Here is a 13,263-nt window from a genome sequence, read left to right on the forward strand (position 1 = left end):
AAAAAAAAAAATAAAAGAAGGCATATCAGCCACATGCAAATCTCTATTTTCTAGTGTTAAAAACTTGATGATGCAATTTCTTGAGACACTACACATACTTTGATCACTTCCCCACACTTGCCAATATATCACCCCCAAAGGAACACCGAAACAATGTAGTAAAGTTGTATGTGTGTGAACCAATAAGATTTCTACAACTTTTCTTTAGACAAGCAACCTAGTAAGAGAGATAAAGTAGCAATAATGGGGTTAATAAAGACATGATAAAATTTCATCACACAGAATTCACTATCAAACAATTTTTCATTTTAATATAATTTTTGTTATGTGCTCAGTGAAATAAAAAGCTATCTATCAACATAAAATCTCTCATATACATCTCAAATTATATGTTATTTCCTTTAAGACATAGGGGAAAAACATCATTCCATGCATAAATGCTATATTGCTTAAAAAATATTCCAGATGTTTGAATTTTCCTTTATGACTTAAGTAAATATCACTCATTATATAGCATATTGCTTTTCTTAATAATGTTCCACAAAATTATTAGTCTCAATGACTCAATGATGTTCTTCACTAATGAAACTACACTTCACTTTGTTCAAAGTAATGGCTACTTAAATTGCATTTCAAAGTAAAAAGGCTTCTTTTTGATGTCCAAATTTTCCAATGAGCATTTGGGAGGATGGGGAAACATATCTATATATTATGTGGGCGGGGGGGTGGGGGCTGTGTGTGTGTATTTCATTTAAATGCAAAATAAGAATCAGTGGTCCTCAGGAGGAAAAGGCATGAATCCTAGGATCAAGGACATACACGTTTGAACCTCAGCTCTGTCACTTCCAAGCTGTATGACCTTGGACAAGTTACCTAACTTTGTAGGACCCAGTCTCATCATCTCCAAAATAGAGACAACAGTACTAACCTCAGACGTGTGTTGTTAAGATAAAATTAGAAAATGCATGTGAAGCACAGTAGACTACAAACAGTAAGAAGGTATTTAGCCCATCCCACCATTAGTATAAATCACTCTACTTAAGGAGAAAGAATCTCTTCAAATTTTCTACCATTTTAAGTTCAGTAATTTTCAATCGTGGTCTCCTACCCACCAAGAATAGATGAGGAAAGTGGATATACATATGTGTTTGAAATTGCAGTGGGTGTTTACCCATTCCTTGTCAGTAGCTTGCATTTTAAACATGAATTTGAGAGCCCTGCAGGTTTTGTGAGTAAGAGGTAAGCTCAGAGTCCCAGCTATGCAGAGTTCATGGTCCACTGGAGACTTCTGTTCTAATAAGGAAGTGTTCAACAAGTTCACAGACACCCTCTAGGTTCAACAAGTGGTAGCCATTAATCCTTCAAATGACGGAAATTTCTAGAAAGTAACTGAAAAGAATAAAAGGCAATTTTGAAAATTATACCAAGGGTTTCAAGACAGAATATAAGCAGTTTCACATTAATTTGCTTATCTGATTACATCATAGATATCTACTATCTTGCTTTATTTCCTCTGACCTACTCATGCTAAAGTGTATTAAATATATGCCCTGTATGTACTTAAAAGGTCTCTAAAGGCTCTTGTAAAAATGACCTATTTCCCCAAGTGATGAAATGTGATATAAACCACTCTAAAGAATATCTCACTCATCTAACCTCAAAGAAAGCAATATCAATATTGGAAAAGAAAACTGCTTTCTGATTCTTCATCATCTTGTCCTTTTCCATGATTAATCTAAAGTACATATCATGATGTTTCTTAAGGGCCTGGTTCACAAGTTATCTGCAAATTATCAGCAGCCACTGTGGAGGCAGTACATGTAGGTGCTGCTGTAGATTCAAGACGCTCAGTAGGCAGAACTGAACACTAAGCATGTGGGAGGCTGAAAAATAGAAAAGGGGAAAAAAAGATTATAGCTATAGTAGATTTCCACCCCTCTGACAGTTCAGTAAGAAGAGTGAAATGTACAGGTTTGAACTAGCATTTACGTGAACATTTTTTCCATTGGCCAATGGGTGTGCCTGCATTTGGGGTGTTTTTCTAGGGAAAATAACTATGTCCTACCATCTCTGAAAACTATACTTAGTGGCTTTGATTCATGGAAATTTGTTCTGCTTGTTTTGTGGAGACAGACATATCCTGGCAGTTCCCCTACTTACTTCTATTGCAACTTTCACGGCAAGATGAAAATGCGTTCTTCCCTATGGTCTTCTTGAAGCACAACCTGGAAGAAAGATGATTCCCATTAGATACAAGTAAATGGAGGGAAGCTGGTTTTTAAATATATGATTCAAACCAAATGGCATATAGCACATTAAAGAACAGTTCAAATACTCTGGCTAAGCTTGAGTTTTGTTTTAGAAAACTGCTTGAAACAAATAAGCATGAGGTTGAAAAAAGAAAAAAAAAGAAAAAACACTTCGCTGCTATGGTGGAATTTGCTAAAATACAAAGGGAATACACTATTTGCCCATTTCAGCAATAGTCAGAGAAAGCTACAAGTGGTCACCTTGATACCGCAGATGTTCACAAGCATGTAGGGTGAATACAGACATTTTTGCACCACTAGCAAAGGCTACTAAGGAGTACTTGGAACCAGCAGTAATAGGGCCTCACTGTTTAAGGTGCTAACTCCAAACCAAGGACAGCATTTCCTTTATAGGAGGCGGCTGTGGCCAGATGTTTGCCAGAAGATGGCAGAGAGCCAAAAGTCTCCTATTGGTGCCTGAGTTTATGAGCCTGTTAAAGCATTGTCCCAAGTACCACCAGAAACCTTAAATTATGAAACATTTAAACTGATTAAGAATACCAGAATGAGGCTGGGTGCGGTGGTTCATGCCTGTAATCCCAGCACTGTGGGAGGTTGAGGCAGATGGATCACCTGAGGTCAGGAGTTTGAAACCAGATTGGCCAACAATGTGAAAGCCTGTCTCTACGAAAAATACAAAATTAGCCAGGCATGGCGATGCATGCCTGTAATCCCAGCTACTTGGGAGGCTGAAGCAGGAGAACTGCTTGAACCCGGGAGGCAGAGGTTGCAGTGAGCCGGGAGATAGCACAACTGCACTCCAGTCTGAGCAACAAGAGCGAAACTCTATCTCAAAACAACAACAACAACAAAAGAATACGTGAATTAGGGATGTGGCACTTGAAAAGGAAGAAACAACAAAAAACTTAGTGTGGAAAACAAATACCAAACAGAAAACCCATGTCCTTTTTGCATGGCACTCAGAATAGTATTATACGACATTAAGAAAGAGTAAATGGCCACTCCATGCTTGCTCCCTAAAAGAGCATATAAAATATTTCAGATAAATTTTATCAATTTTTAAGTTTTTCTGCTTAAATAAGGTTCAGTTAAAGAAAACCTCACTTCTTCAGCACAATTTATTCCCCAATGACACCAGATGAATGAAAACCTACTATACTGTTAAAGCTTTTTGAAAGTTTAATTCATTATTGATACTATGATTTAATGATACATGGCTAAATGCTAAACATCAAATTTGGCAATATAAAATAAGTCAAAGTGATAGCTGTGACATAAATATTTTATACCATTTCAAATTCTATTTAAGATCATCAGAAGTCAAAATGATCTATTTAAGAATTGTCTACCTTTTTGAAAATGTATATTTATAATTGAAAGGGGATACAATGTGAAAATATCAATAGTATTTCATACAAATATTTTGACCAAAATGAAAAATCACCATTAGCATCATCCCAATTAAAAACTAATAATGCATTGATAAGATCACAGAGAACACAAGTAGCCTGAAACCAGTGCTATGAGTATTTTTAAATTTTTATTAAAACTTTTTGTCATCGTACCTGCAATTATTTTAGGCTTGACCCAATTTCTTTATTCCCTAAGCCATGATCATTTTCAAGGTGAACTACATTTTTGTCTACCTCCTTAGCACTTAGAACTGCTGTGGTAGTTGAAATGTTTTTAACAGTATAGACAGTAAAAATCTGCAATATGCTATTGATTTACTGAAAAGTATATGCTAAATATATCATGTCAATTAAAAAAATAAATTTCAGTCACACTGAAACCTGTAATTAGCCTTCATATGACGTCAATTTAGTTACCTATAATATTCAAATCATTTTCCAACCAAACACCCAGTAATAATTTTAAATCAGAGGAATTGTTGTATTAATATATTCCATAGACACCTTTCTGTTATTAGTTGTAGGAAGGTACAGTTTCAGTGATGATGGTTTTAACAGTTTTGATCCCACACACATGAGAAATTGATTCCACAGGCTAATCCACATATGGCTTGATACCTTAAAACTTCAATCAACTGTTGAAAATATAGTTTTGATTTACCTATATGCAATATTTGGAAACTTAAGCTTGTTAAAGCAAAAAACAGTGGCCTTAAACACTAAATGGCTTAATTTGGGGAAAGTGAAACTTGAGCAGTATTTCTCAGTAGGTCATCAGAAGTTTACCTGGTATTTTCTTACTGACCCTTTCTCTCCCTTCCCTTCTGCACCTCCACCCACCAACACACCCAGGTTCTATTTAAAAAGCAACCAATAACCCAGCAGAGTAAAATAGGGTAGTGGTGAGAAAAGTTAGTATTACCTTCCAGCCCACTCATTTATTTTAATGATTCATCACGGAAACCCCAAGTTGTTAAAATATACCTGAAATCTCATTAAATAGTAAAAATAAGCATGAAAAGATTTTTGCTTTAAAACATGTCACCAGTGATTCCCCTAACAGAAATCTATTAAGAGTGTGAAGTAAAAATACCGTTTTGCTAAAAAACTTTCCTCAAAGTAATGTACTACAATCAATTATCATAGGGGGAAAAAAGAGACAAGATAAACAGATTCTACTAAAACGTTACTTTTTTAAATTCTTCTATAAAAATCAGGCATAGCAAATTCATCTTAACCTCCAAAACCTGAACATAATCTCTGAAAACTGAAATATAATCTGGTATCAAATGCAAAGTAATAATTTTGCAGTCATAAAACTCTATGCACTGAAAATATTCTACATAAATGTAAACAAAGTTTGGCTAATATAAAAGAATCTGCTTCCGGAGCATTAGTCTGAACTGCAGATAACGAACACTTGATGGATACTGATCATTATTCCATTATTTGGTTAGGGGACATACAGTCTAACATTTATGTTGTAGTTGTGTACTACCATATGTACTTAAATAGCAACATTTTGTTTTAATCCTGGGTTCAAATGGACAAAGATGTGGTAAGCTAATAATATATACCCCACTCAATGCTATGGATATGCTAATCTCTTCAACTCTTAACTTTTGTGTCTTGCTGTAGAGACTAAGAAATGAGAATTCATGCATCAAAACAAAGATTTCGTAGGAAAACTCATACGCCATATTTTCTGTGAGAAAATTTAAAGCTATTTTCAAACGTGCTTTTCCAATTATATGAGTTGCAATGATCTTTTAAATACATGCTCTTTGCAAAGTCAGCATCTTATATGTATTTGTGACTTTAACTTTCCCTGAAAAACATTTCTTTTTTTTCTGTTGGTTTGGAATTTAACTTTCTGCTTAAAAGTATCAGTAATGGCTGGGTGCAGTGGCTCATGCCTGTAATCCTAGCACTTTGGGAGGTCGGGGTGGGAGGATTGCTTGAACCCAGGAATTTGAGACCAGCCTGGGCTGTTGTGAGACTTCATCTCTACAAAAAATTTTAAAAATTAGCTGAGCGTAATGGTGTGTGCCTATATTCCTAGCTTCTCCAGAGGCTAAGGCAAGAGAATCACTTGAGCCCAGGAGTTTGAGGTTACAGTGACCCATGACTGTGCTACTGTACTCCAGCCTGAGTGACAGAGCGAGTTACTATCTTTATTTAAAATATACATATGTCACTTATTCCAGGACTTGAATTAATAAAGTGTCTTGGTTAAAACTCACATGCATCAAATGCAAACTCAGCAAATAGTTACTGAGTACTTACCATGTACTAAGCACATCATGTACTTGTTTTCAAATATGCACAATTTCTACAAAAAACTAGATAAGTATCTATTAAAAATACAATATATTATTGTAAGGTTATATTCCACACTATATAACAAAATTACAAGATTTTTGTGTGAGAAGTTGAGTGGTTTAATTCCACTGACAAATAAAATATTAACCCTCTTTCAATTTTTTAATGCTATTAATTCCATGAATAATTTCAAACTATAAAAGCAGCAATGAATTCGTTCTACTGAATACTACAAATATTTTTAATTTGCCAACAGTCACAAATGTGGCAGCACATTTATGAATCAACAGAAAGTTTTACACCAGAAAATCATCTCACCACTCATTTAAAGTATCGCATTACTCTTTTAACTAGGTCTCCATGCTACCATACAATCTTGTTGCCACCACACCATTCTCCTTAAGCTAATCACAAATAATCTTCCAAAATGGAAATGTGACCATAAAATGACATGCTCAAAAACCTTAAATCACCTAAGGGTAAAATCCAAGGCACTACACATGGCAATTAAGACTCATTTCCTGGTCCCTTCCTTTCTCTTCACTACAGCCACATTTGGCCTTCTCCCACTTCAATCCCTTTTCTCCAACTTCCCCAGACTCTACTTTGTAGCAAATACCAAACACCCACACTCCCGGAGCTGTTTTAGACTCTTATAACTTCACACTTTTATCTCACCTCCATCAGCCTTCTCTCTCTGTTCAACTAATGAACTTTTGTTAAAATTTCTGCTCATGAATCACCATTTCTGTGAAGGCTTTCGCTGAACTCCTCCTAAACATGACTTCCTTTATACTCTGTAAAGCAGAATTATAATTGTTTCACTGTAGTCACTCACATGTTCTGCTTCTCCATGGGACTGTGAAAATCTGAAAACTGGGCGCTGTGCCGTTATTTTCCTGAAAGCTGTCTCAGAACCCGACACACAGTAGACAAACTAGGTTTTTCTGGAGCTGAAGTGAAAATCTGGGGGACACAGAAAGTTGCTTTCTTCTGCCTTGAAAGTGACACTGGCTTCACTTAACACAGTTTCTGAGCAACAAGTGTCAGGCAGCACTGTACTTGATACTAATGATTTCCCATTATTCCTGAAGTCTAAACTAAAGCAGCAAGTATACCTGGACACATTTTATTATGTTCTCTTTCAAATACTGATTCTGCATTGTTGACAGAAGCAGAATTTATAGGAAATAATAAAGTTTTTCATATAGGTATGTGTTTATTTTAACCTACCAATACAAGAGAAGTAATACTGATTAAAGAGATGGGAGAAACAGAATAAGCAATTGAATTCTAGGCCAAAGTGAGTTTTATGACCTAAGAGAATATTTGTAAACTTCATAGATTTTGAAAATCACCTGCAGTTTCTTATTCTGTTTGATCTATTATCATCCTAGTTTAATCTGAGAAGTGGAAGTAGGATGAGAAGCCAATTCCCTCACCATCAATCTAGAGAGCCCATTCCACCTTTAGCAATTAGGCTTTTATTTAACAGAGAAGAAAAAAAGGCATTTTTAAATACTTTCTGCTAACAATTATTCTTTTTATAAAAGTTTGACAAGATGAATAATGTATTTCCTTCTCAAAGATGGCATTTCTCCAGAAGCCTTCCACCTTCTTGAAATGGGCTGTAAACCAGCTCAGTGGGAGAAAACTAGGCTCCCTGATCCATTCGGATATGAATACCCAAGCAGAGAAGTCAAGGTGTGTTCAGAATAATAGGTGAAAGGAAGGCTGATACCATTGTTGAACCACTTTTCTTTTACAGAATACAAAATATAAAGAATATCAGCAGCATAGAGTAAGTGGCAGCAAGACTAAAACCCAGGTCTTCCAACTCCATATTCACATGGCATTCCATTGTACTTCACTGCAGGCACAGGATACAACATAAGTAAAAGAAATCTCCATTTTTCAGTCTTTGAGTTTTAGGATTAAATAAAAATGTTTAATAATTATTAATATTTAAATGATATATATATAACACAGTATATGTTTTATATGCTTGTGGAATATAAATGTCACTATAAATTAATATATTAATCACATACAATATTTAATAATGCCTCCTCGTTTGTAAAACCAAGACATCAGTAATATAAGTAACTGAATATCATAATAGTGAAATACTTAAATTGTTTTGTTTGAATCTCTTCTGATTCCTCCCAGAGTCCAACACAATCATCACTCCTCGGAAGATATAGCCCTTATTCTTTACCCCTAAGCGCTGGACAGTAACCTTTTTGATAGAATAATAGGTCTTAAGAACTAGGACTGGAGGGGGAAAAAAAAACAATATTGAAGAGTCACATGCCAACAAAGGTTTGGAGTAGAAAGTGAAGAAGTCAGCCATATAGCCATATTCAGTCTAGCTCAAAAATGTACTACTGTTACCATCAAGCAAAGTCAAGGTTCTCTTGAAAAAACAATCTATAGCATTTCTGTGTACTGATCACATGTAGGATATATTTATACAAGTAATTATTTAACGTCAATATCTCCACTGGATATTAAGTTCCATGGAGACATTTGACTAGGTCTGTTTTGCTTACCATTGTATCTCTAGCACTCAGCAAACAGAAAGTGTTCAATAAACGTGTGTTGAGTCAATGAACCATAAAATCCTTTAGCAATGGCCGTGACAATTTCTTCCTAATTCATTCAAGAGTTTTACTATTATCAGACATAAAAAATTACTTCTTCCTATCACTCATTACTATTTACTCTCACAGGCAGAATTTTATGTACAGATTGTATTACCATGTAAATATAATAGGTGGCATCTCATTCTATTCAAAATGTCACCCCTCAATCTAAGGAAAATTGTCTGCCCTGCTGAGGGATTTAGAAACTATGTTCCATGCCATGGGAAAGCATCTTCCCCAACCTGACTGGAGTCTACAAGAATGTTTAATTCAAAAATAGTCACGTCTATTACCTGGAAGGAGTCCACTGGCTTAATCATTATACTGGCATTTTTTATTGGACAGAAACATTATCTTGCTACCCTACACTGGCTTCTATGCCAACATTGAACACAGACTGAGTTTGTGCAGGGTAATTATAAATATACACACAAAAATGAGTTTAAAATAAGATGACTAACATATTCTTAACTATACTGGTTAAGAATACTCAAACATGTTTTAATAACTTAATCCGTATTAACTACGAAAGTTATTGAGAAGTTTCCCTCTCCAAGTGGGAGACACATACCACATTTTCAGGTAATTTTGAAACAGAAATAGCAGTGTTACTCTAACATACAAATATTCTCAACGTCCTATTTGAAGTACAGCAACACAAGCAAACATGGGTGGCATTCCCTTGATGAGTTGAAATAAATGTCACTGAGTCTAAGGTTCTGGATTTAGTCACTTCTAATGAAAAATGAAAAGGCCATAGTCTCACAATTCAATTTGATTTATCCATGAGGGAAAGTATCTTAAAAAAAAAAAGCAAAATCCTAGCATCTCAGGAGGTGAAAGAATATCAGACAAACATTTGGGAGAAGAAAGAGGAATTTCCATAGGGGACTGAAGAGCTGGAAATAGATATCCTGAAATGTATCAACGTTAGACACATTTGATGTTTTTAATATTCATTTTATATCAGTGAAAAAGCACTTTGCAGTAACGACCTTTTTCTTCTTCTTCTTCTTTTGAGATGGAGTTTCACTCTAGTTGCCTAGGCTGGAGGGCAGTGGCGTGATTTCGGCTCACTGCAACCTCCACCTCCCAGGTTCAAGCGATTCTCCTGCCTCACTCTCCCAAGTAGCTGGAACTGCAGGCGCACGCCACCATGCCTGGCTAATTTTTGTGTTTTTAGTAGAGATGGGGTTTCACCGTGTTGGCCAAGCTGGTCTCGAACCTGACCTCAGGTGATTCACCCGCCTCAGCCTCCCAAAGTGCTGGGATTACAGGCGTGTCACTGTGCCTAGCCTACAGTAACAGACTCCTTAAATGGTTTTAGGAAGTGTGAGGTGAAGCCAGTATTAGAAACTGTCCTTTAACATCCAAATCAACAAAACCATGTTTTAAAGTTGTATCAGACCGGGCACAATGGCTCATGTCTGCAATCCCAGAACTTTGGGAGGCCAAGGTTGGTGGATTGCTTGAGTCCACAAGTTTAAGACCAGCCTGGGCAACATAGCAAAACCCCATCTCTACAAAAATACAAATAATTAGCTGGGTGTGGTGGCGCATGCCTGTTGTCCCGCCTACTTGGAAGGCTGAGGTGGGAGGATCTCTTGAGCCTGGGAGGCAGAGGTTGCAGTGAGCCGAAATCACGCCACTGCACTCCAGCCTGGGGGACAAAGACCCTGTCTCAGAAAAAATAAATTTAAAATAAAATAAAAGCTGCATCAGTTAACATATTTATTGATACTGCTCTCATCTCCAACATTCTACATGAATACAGATATATATTCGAAGTATTCAGTAAAAGTATATTTTCTTCTATTTATTTACTGAAGAAGTTCTTTTTCCAGTCACTATACGTATTTTTAATAATCTTCTGATTTGCCAATAGTTTAAGACATGTGTTGACAGTTTACCAAGGCAACATCAGAAAACCTGGACAGTCTAGAGATCTTTAGTGCTAAATTTTAAAAAGCTCAGAAACCCAGTTTAGACCAGGGCTGAGTAAATCTGGGGCTAATAGATGTGGTAATGAGAGCTGTATCACTATTTTTAAATATCACAAGGGGCATATTATTAGCTACCCACTATTATAAGAAAAAGAGTCAGTCTGTTAATAATAGATGGGGATTTTTTTTTAATCCTGAAGATATTTAGGATTGAAACTGTTAAATAAAGAAAAGGTATACACGGACAACTGTGCATAATTTCTAGAAGGTCTACTATTGTCCAAAGTTTCTTCAGAGGAAGCACGGGCTTTCCCATATCAACAGCTTGAAGTTTCCTGACTGGAACAAGCACTGTGACTTTTATCTATTTAGTGGCCTTGTCCATCTCTTTATCAACTGGTTTTTCAAGGAGACATTCCAATGATACAAATATTTTGTCTAATGAAGCAGAGACCCTATAGCCAGAGTATTTCTTACAAACTACCCAAAGCTGCACTCCGCATCCTCACCATCTCTTAAAGTAATTTAACACTTTGCAAACAGTATGTTCAAACAGAGTAAAGTTACTTAGGAGTTAGTTAATTGCCCCTTGCACCTCTCTCCAGCACATATATGCACCATATCTGGGATCATTAGTCTCTCTACTGGATTAATCAGCACTCACAATTAACAAACAGCCTGAATCATTTTAGAGAGAATTTATAACTCAAACTACTAAAACTAGGCATATAATATCCTATATTTTCTATAATAGTTGTTCAATTGATCTTGATAGAATTGAAGTATCCTATTATCCTCTTGCATTACCCTTGTTAAATGCACCCACCTTGTTTCCAAACTTCACTTGCAAGAATTAAATTTAAAATGTCAGATAAACTACATCATATTTGGAGTAAATGCCTGCTGGGGTACAATGTGTTACCTCTCGCAGGAGTACTTGCATCTTACAAGAGAACAACAGGTGATAGTGAAATTTCAACCATCTGTATAGTAGATGCAAATAATAGTTTGTGAATGAAAAAAGGCCTTTTCTAAAGTCTCCAAAATGTAAACTGAAAGCTGCTACCCAATCGACTAATACATATAGTTAGCTTTGCTTTAAAGTATTAGAATGTAGGGACATGGATGCAGCTGGAAACCATCATTCTTAGCAAACTATCACAAGAAGAGAAAACCAAACACCGCATGTTCTCACTCATAGGTGGGAACTGAACAATGAGATCACTTGGACTCGGGAAGGGGAACATCACACACTGGGCTTATCATGGGGAGGGGGGAGGGGGGAGGGATTGCATTGGGGAGTTATACCTGATATAAATGATGAATTGATGGGTGCTGACGAGTTGATGGGTGCAGCACACCAACATTGCACAAGTATACATATGTAACAAACCTGCACATTATGCACATGTACCCTAGAACTTAAAGTATAATAAAAAAAAATAAAAATAAAATAAAATAAAATATTATAAAAAAAAGTATTAGAATACTCTATCACATTTCATCATAATACAAAAAGCTTGAAAACTATGCATATCTTTTGATTCAACAATAGCATTTTTAAGGATTAACCCTGGAATTTATCAAAAATCTTTACTGCAGTCTTTCCCCCAATTAAAAACAATCAAAATATCCTATAAAAAGGGATCTCTTATGATTAAATGATCAAAAAATATAATGAATATACATTGGCATGGGAAAATGTTTACACTACTGCATGACTGTATGAAATGAATATATAAAAACTATTATGAAATAAGTATCTCATAATATGAGAGAAAGAGTACATGCATACAGGTAAACATAAATGATCATTTGAGGTAGAACTGGGAACAATTTTGTTTTCCTCTTTGTGCTTCATTTTATTCTTCAAGTTGTCTTCATTGAATGTGTTTCAACTTCAATTAAAAGAAGCTATAACATTTTTCTTAACTTTAGGGAAGTAGGCCAAATTGTTTGATATAACAAACTACTTCCCAATTACTGAAGGCTTCCTCCCTTCCAGAAGCTTGCAAGTGGTTTTCAAATTATTATAAATACTATTGCTATAAGGAAACTTATTTAAAAACTAATCAACAAGGGTTAAAACTAATGGTGCTATAGCGATTCAAAACATTATCATTTGGTTTGCAAATACTGCTTGTTTAAGTAATGTATGAACTCAATCTTAAAATGTACTTGTTTATTAAATAATTATAAACTGATCAAGGCCTATACATATATAAGGAATCTGAGGCTGTACTTTTTGACGGTGTGTTAGAAACTAAAATAATTATTTTGGTACTTATAGTTTTGAAACGGAACATGAAGAGGTAAAATATAAACTCAAAGTTTTAAAGTTCAAGTAAAATGCCAAAATGTTATGCTTTGATAATTAGATATGGGTCTTGAAATAAGGGGAAATATTTAATTAAGGTGAACGAAATTGAAAAGGACTTCTAGTTGCACACTTAATTTCTGAAGTGTCTTGTATTAAGAAAGCTGGAGGCTGGTAGCGGTGGCTTACGCCTGTAATCCCAGCACTTTGAGAGGCCGAGGCGGGTGGATGACAGGGTCAGGAGACCAAGACCATCTTGGCTAACACAGTGAAACCTTGTCTCCACTAAAAATACAAAAAAATTAGCTGGGCGTGGTGGCTGGCACCTGTAGTTCCAGCTATTCGGGAGGCTGA

At 35.7% G+C, this 13,263-nt stretch overlaps 1 protein-coding gene across 3 annotated transcripts in view; it reads right to left on the reverse strand.

The window, feature by feature from the left end:
- The window catches only part of GTDC1 (glycosyltransferase-like domain containing 1), a 353,921-nt gene that overhangs the window by 270,684 nt on the left and 69,974 nt on the right, over window positions 1-13,263 (reverse strand). For 2 of the 3 annotated variants that reach the window (XM_011935699.1, XM_011935701.1), the window contains exon 3: window positions 2,161-2,225. The gene's annotated coding sequence lies outside the window, so the exon portion shown is untranslated. Of the gene's footprint in view, window positions 1-2,160; window positions 2,229-13,263 lie in introns of those variants that run through there. The other variant, XM_011935700.1, reaches the window with a different exon arrangement.

Source organism: Colobus angolensis, unplaced genomic scaffold (assembly GCF_000951035.1).
Source record: "Colobus angolensis palliatus isolate OR3802 unplaced genomic scaffold, Cang.pa_1.0 Scaffold147, whole genome shotgun sequence".
Taxonomy (NCBI): domain Eukaryota; kingdom Metazoa; phylum Chordata; class Mammalia; order Primates; family Cercopithecidae; genus Colobus; species Colobus angolensis.